The sequence below is a fragment of the Pteropus alecto genome, unplaced genomic scaffold, assembly GCF_000325575.1.
Source record: "Pteropus alecto unplaced genomic scaffold, ASM32557v1 scaffold121, whole genome shotgun sequence".
NCBI lineage: Eukaryota > Metazoa > Chordata > Mammalia > Chiroptera > Pteropodidae > Pteropus > Pteropus alecto.
This window is the reverse complement of record NW_006434369.1, coordinates 17,345,419-17,352,633: the sequence shown is the minus strand read 5'-3', so window position 1 is coordinate 17,352,633 and position 7,215 is coordinate 17,345,419.

The window sequence follows — 7,215 nt, the reverse complement described above, 5'->3', positions numbered from 1 at the left end:
TTTTTTTCTGTTTTTCCCTTTTTTTTTTTTTTTTTTTTTAGTAATTGCTTTATATATTTTGGGACTCCCTGACTGGTAGTGTAGATACTAATAAATGTTATGTGTTCTTGATGTATGATTCCTTTTATTATTATGAAGTGTCCTTCAGTATAAGTCTTTACCTTTTTTTATCTTGAAGTATGTTTCATCCTATATTAGTACCAGTACTCCCACTTTTCTCTGAATGCCATTGCTTAAAATATCATTTTCTACCCTTTCACTCTGAGTCTATATTTGTCTTTGGAACTGAGATGTGTCTCCTGGAGGTAGCATATTGTTGGATTTTGTTTTTTGATCCAATCTTCAACCTTGTGCATTTTAATGGTGAGTTCAGTCCATACGTATTTAGAGTGATTATTGAAATATGAGGTTTTCCTATAGCCGTTTTATCTTTTGCTTTCTGGTAGCTTGGTGCTTCCTTTGTTTCCTTGTCCTTGCGTTTCTGTCTGTTTTTTATTTTGTTTGGTTTTGCGGGTTTTCCCTCTTGTTCTTCTAGTTTTATGTTACATACTTCAGTTCTGGATCTTTGGTGTGTGGTTACCATTAAGAATGTGTAAAGAATTGTTATATATATACAGTAGTCCATTTTCTTCTGCACGTGCCATCTCTCCATTTCCCTTTGCAAATTCGATCTTTGATTCCTCCCCTTTCCTATTATAGTTGTCCCAAATTGTCCCTATGTATGCCAAACATTGATTTCTGTCTTGCAATAGCAATTCTCTTATTGTTTGAGCTTATTGTTCTTAATAAGGGTTGCAGTACTCTGCTTCTGTCTGCTGCTAGTTGCCTTACTCATAGTTATGTACGTTTTTGATTTTTTGTTTCTCACCTTTTTCAGTATTTCCTGTAATGCAGGCCTTGTAGCAGAGAATTCCCTCAAGTTTTGCATGTCTGGAAAAGTCTTTATTTCTCCTTCATATCTAAAGAAGAGCTTTGCTGGATACATTATTCTTGGCTGGTAGTTCCTTTCACTTAATAGTTTGAATATTTGGTTCCACTCCTTTTTTTGCTTGTAAGGTATGTGCTGAGAAGTCTAAAGATAGTCTAATGAGTTTCCTTTCATAGGTTATTATATTCTTTTTCCTGACTGCCTTGAGAATTCTTTGCCATTAATTTTTGATAATTTTAATATAATGTGTCTTAGAATAGGCTTGCTGGGGTTGAGATAATTGGGCATTCTGTTCACTTCTTGGGTTCTAAGCTCCAGCTCATTCCTTAGATTTGGGAACTTCTCATCATCTATTTGTCTGAATACAAATGATCCTTTCTCTTCTTCTTCTCCTTCTGGAATATCCACTATTCTTAAGTTGCCTTTCCTGATGGTGTCAGCTTGTTCTTGTATTTCTCTTTCATTATTTTTATTCTTCAGTCTCTTCCTTCTTCCTTCTGTATTATTTCTAGATTTCTGTCTTCGATGTCACTGATCTTTACCTCTATTTAGTCATCTCTATTTCCTTAGCTTTGTATTCATTCTTCATCTCTTTTAGTGTATTCTTCATCCCCAGAAGTTCTATTTGGTTCTTTTAAAGGATTTCAATCTCTTTACTAAAAATTCATACCACTGGTCTATTTTTTCTCACTTCCTGGAATTTTCACTCTGAGATATTTTGCATCTCATTGAGTTTTTTTCAGAAGTACAATCTTGAATTCTCTGTCACTTAATTCGAATATTTCTATGTCTTTAAGCTTATTTTCTTGAGATTTTTCTTTTTTTCTGAGCTGCCTTGTCACTCTGATTGGTTACGGTGTTTGGTGGACTATTTCTCCACCTAGGCATTAATGGGTGTGTAATCTGCTTTTTTTGTTTATTTTTTTCTTTTAGAAAGATTTATTATACAGAGGTCTGTCTTTAGCCTATTGCTAAGGTGTTTTTCTTTCTGATTTCCAGTAGGTGGCGTCTAAGCCTCTTGGATCTTTACTTTAAGACTTAATGCCTTTTTCTTATAAATATTCAATCACGATTGCTAGCCTCATCTCATTCTCTGTCAGTGTTAGCAATAGTTTCCGTTGCCTTTGCTCAAACTCCTGTGGGGCTATGCAGTGTTTGGTCTTGAAGGATATTGGTGGGGATGTTGCCCTCTGGGTTGGTGGATGGGAATTGCTGCTATCTCCATGTCTCAGCCTTCCGCTTCCACACCCCGGCTGTATAAGACCCAGCTGTGGTCCCACTACAGTTAGTCCCTTCTCTGTTTTCTTCCCTACCCACTAGGCTCTGTTGAATGGAGCTCACAGATCTCTCAGGCAGGGCTGTTCAGGAGCCAGCCACAACTTCTTCCCTCTCCCTTCTCCTGCAGGGAACTCTGGCTGTGAGAGGCAGCTTCTTTGTTCCTCCCAATCTACTACTCAACTTCCGTGGTTCTGACCTCTGGAAGCTCTTATGCGCAGATCACTTGCTTGGATATGCTTGTGTGCAGGTTGGGTGTTATTTGTTGAGTTTTGGGAGTTCTGCTTATTGTTATTTCAAGGGGAGAGATCCAAGGATAGCTCTCCGTCATGCTTCTGACGTCATTCCCAGATGTATAGTTTGAATTTTGTATTCAAACTATAGCTGGATTTTGTATTTTTCTTCAACATAAAATTCTTTATCTTTTAATTGGATTTTTAAAACTGTGTACATATAATGTTGTTATTGATAGAATGAAATTTAAATTTACATTACTATTTGCGTTTTATTTATCCCATCTGTCTTTGTTCCTTTATTTTTTCTTCCTTTCCTCATTTTGGATTATTCAAATGTTTTATATTCCATTTTTCCTTATATTAACTTTACTTATATTTTTATATTAATCTTGTAGTAATTATACTGTTTATTTTGTGGTATGTAGTCCACAGATTAGTATTTTTACCATTTTACAATGCTGGAAACTAAGGACAGTTTAATTTTATTTACTTACCTCTATTTTTTGTAGTATTATCATATATTTTATTTCTACATGTTTTAAAGCCCAAAAGTCATCATCATTATTATTGTTTTAAACATTCAACATTTATTTATATTTACCCACGTTTTTACCCTTCCCAGTATGTTTTTCCCCACTCCACTTGGTGTTCTCTCACATAATTTTTCTTCAGGCTATAGAATTCCCTTAGTATTTTTTGTAATGTAGTTCTTCTGGCAATAAATATTCTAAGCTTTTGTCTGGGGAATAAAGTTTATTTTGCTTTCACTTTTGAAAGTTCTTTTAGCCAACTATAAAATTTTAGGTTAGAATATATATTATATATATATTGGTAGCAACACATTATAACAACTCATTGGCTTCAATTTCTGTTAAAAATAAAACTAGCCATCTGTATCGCTGTTACCATCTTGAAGGAATATGACTTTTCTCTCTAGCTGCTTTTTGCCTTTATTTTCAGCTAACTATTCTGTCTAAGTTTTCTTTGTATTTATCCTGCAATGGTTTGTAAATTTACTAGAATGTGTTGTTTAATGCTTTCCCTTAAATTTATAAATCTTTGGCTAGTAATTTTTCATATATTTATCCTATTTTTTTCCCTCTCATATTTCGATGGCACAAATATTTGACCTTTTCATTATGTTCCATGTGTCTCTTGTACTCTTCTTTTTCTTTTCTATTTCCATCTATTTTTCTCTCTGTTCTTCACTCTGGGTATCTTTTTATTAATCTATCTTCCAATTCGCTAATCCTTTGTTGTCTGCTTTAAACCCATCTGTAGGTCCCAGGTCTGGCTGTGATCCAGGCTCGCAGCTAGGAATAGGACCCTGGATTTAGAATGTTACATTAATGTAGTAGGGCGCCTGTGCCCAGCTCATGTAAGCATGATTCAGCTTATTGTATTGTGCACGTGTGGCAGAATGCCACTATTGTTCTGGGACATAAGTGGAGCACCTGCAGTCCCTTAGAGCAGAAGCGTGCTCCCCGCAATAGAAGAAGTGCATACTTCGCAGAAGAAGCGCACTCGCTGCAATAAAGTTGACGCCTGCTGTTTCATTCTCATGTCAGCTCCTCGTGCATTCTTTTAACTGGGTGTCTCACCGCTGAAACCTTCCCTTCTCTATCGGCTCGGCGCTGACACCATCCATTTGATTTTTTAACCTCAAGTATATTTCAGGTTCTAGAATCTCCATTTGACTCTCTTCGAATAGCTTTCAGATTTCTGGTGAGATTCTTTATCTTTTCATCTACTTTAAAATTTTTATTAAAGTCTCTAATTATTCAATATCCAAATCAGCAGTGGTACTATTTATCTTGTCTTTTCTTTTTTAAAAATAATTTCTACTATTGTAGCATGTTTCATACTTTTTTATTGAAAGCCAGACACTGAAATAAAATGCAGAGGTGCAGAATGATGCTGTCTACCTTCAAAAAGGGTTAATTTTCCGCTAGCGAACAGTGAGTTTAGTAGCAAATTACTGCAGTCCTGTTTTAGATAGTTAGAGCTGTGTTATTTCAGTTTTGTCCTTATTCTTAGGTTCTTATTTCAAGGGCATTGTTATGGACAGAGACGTGCCTCCACTCCTAAATTCTTATGTTAAAACTTTAACACCCCTCCCCAGTGTGATGGCATTTATAGATGGGTCCTTTAGCAGTTAATTAGGTTTAGATGAGGTCATGAGGATAGAACTCTCATGATGGGATGTGTGCCCTTATAAGAAGAGATACTGTAGAACTTGCTTTCTCCACACATGAACAAAGAGGTCATGTGAGCGTACAGTGAGATGATGGCCTCCTACAAGCCAGGAAGAGAGGCCTAACCAGAAACAAACCATTCTGGCATCCTGACTTCAAATTTCCAGTCTCAACAATAGTGAGAAAATGAATGTGTGTTGTTCCAGCTACTCGGACTATAGTATATTGTTACGGTAGCCTGAGCAGGCTAAGACAGGCATGGTCCTGACTTATAGGGCCTGTCACTTCTCTGATTTATCAATGGAAAGCCTGGGGTGTTTACCTGGGCCCTTCCAGTTTGGCAGGGCTTGAACTTCCCAGTACTATGAAGCTACTTTCCTAGTACTATGAAGCTGCTGGAAATTCAGCTCAGCTTTTTAGCTTCTGATCTGCTTTTGCTCGATGGGTTTTTTAGAGACTTCCTACATATATGCGGTTTTATCATCAGCCAATCACTGGAGTGTAATTTCAATAGACAATTTTGGAGGCACTTCTCTTTACTACCCTCCTTTCTGAGATTTTGCTCCTCAAGTTCTAAACTCTGACCTCCTCAACCAGTGAGACTGCTACTTTGCGATTGGCTTTTATTACCCTTGGCACAAAATTTAAAAAATGCCCCCAGAGAAAAAGCTGTGGTGAATGAATATGGAGCTCATTTCATATGTTCTTCTTCTTAAGGACAGTGGTCTATAGAGTCCTGTCTGTAAGTTGCTCTCCAATGCCTTCAGTCATTTGACACATTTGTTCATGTTTTATTATTGTTTTCAATGAATACATTCTTTAGGTTCTGTCAAAACCAGAAAAGGAATATTTCTACTCATATTTTAAGATTCAACCCATGTGACTTCTCTTGTGATGTTTTTCCTTATTCTCTTTCTCTCAAGTAGAATTATTATCCTCCCAAATAGAACCTCTTCTTATTGCCATAGCACATTCCTCTATTATAACTCTTATTAAATAACATTTACATTTTTATGGAACAATTGTCTCTCCAATAGACCTGAACTGTCATAGAATAAATATAGGTTCTAATTTTCTTTACTCCACATTCCCCTCCAGCTATTGCTCTATTCATCTCATTTACTTTTCTGAGAAATGTCTTTAAAGATCTAACTATACTCAGAGTCTCTCAGTTTTCTCTCCATCTCCTCCAACTTGTTCTTGAAGCTACTCCAAACATGTTTTTGTTCCCACCATACTACTAAAACTTGCATTATTGTGGTCTTTGACAGTTTCCATGTTATCAAATTCAATGGTGAATTTTCAGTCTACAACTTTCTTGATGTATTAGCAGCCTTTGGCATAACTGATCACTCTCTTAAGGGCCCCCGCCACCCCACTCCAACCTGGTTTCCCCTATTTTCTTGGTGGCTGCTCTTCACTCATCAAAATTGAGAGAGATCTTTCCTGGCCACCACACTTAAAATTGTGATGCATTACCCACATATACATGCACATCTCATCAAACATTCTTGGACCTCAGGGCTCATTCCTCAGACCTCTTTTCTTTCTACATTCTCTCTCTTGATAACCTTGCTTCATAGCTTTAGATACTACCCACGTGTTGACATTCTAATTTAAATGTTCAACCTAGACCCTTCCTTGAACTCCATACCCATATATCCTCCACCTGCCTCCCTGACATCTCCACCTGGATGTTTAATAGCATCTCAAATTAACATGTTCAAACAGAAGTCCTGAGTTTCACAAGCCTGCTGTTTGCAGTCTTCTTTCCCATTTGGTATATGGCAACTCTGTCCTTTAAGATATGCTAAGGACAAAACCCTTCCAGTTATTTCCTACACCCTGTTTCTGATCTCTAAACTAATCTGGTCACTTCCACCTTCGTATTTTATCCAGAATCTAACATATTCTCATTACTTCTACTGCTATCACTCTCATCCAAGTCATCCTCATCCTATTTGCATTACTGAAATAACCTCCACACTTGTCTCCCTACTTTGCTAATTCTTTTGCAGTATTATTTTCAACTCAGCAGCCAGAGAGATCCTATAATTTAGTGCATGCTTCTGTACAAAATCCTCCAATGACTCAATTTATTCAGAATAAAAGCAAACTTCTTAAAATCACCGATAAGTCCTCACCTAATCTCCCCTTGCCCCTGCCTTACCTTTCTGACTTTATTCTCTATTACTAATTTTTGTCTTGCTCCTTCCACAGGTACCTCTTCTCTTTGCTCCAATCTGAGCCTTCGCCTTTGCTCTTCCCTTTCTCTGCTCATTATGATTGTCCTCAAGATATCCTCACAGCATCCTTCCTCACTTCCTTTAGTTGTTTACTCAAATATCACTTTTATAGTGATATCTTTCCTGACCACTCCATCTAAAATTGTGATACACTACCCACACATACATGTACATCTCCTATCCAACTTGGGTGCTCTTTTTCTCTCTTAGCACTCACCACTAATATACTACATAGTTTACTCATTTATTTATTCATTCATTCGTTCATTCATCTGTCTCATTAGAATGTAAACTCTACAACAGTAGAGACTTGATTTATTCACAACTGAGTCTTT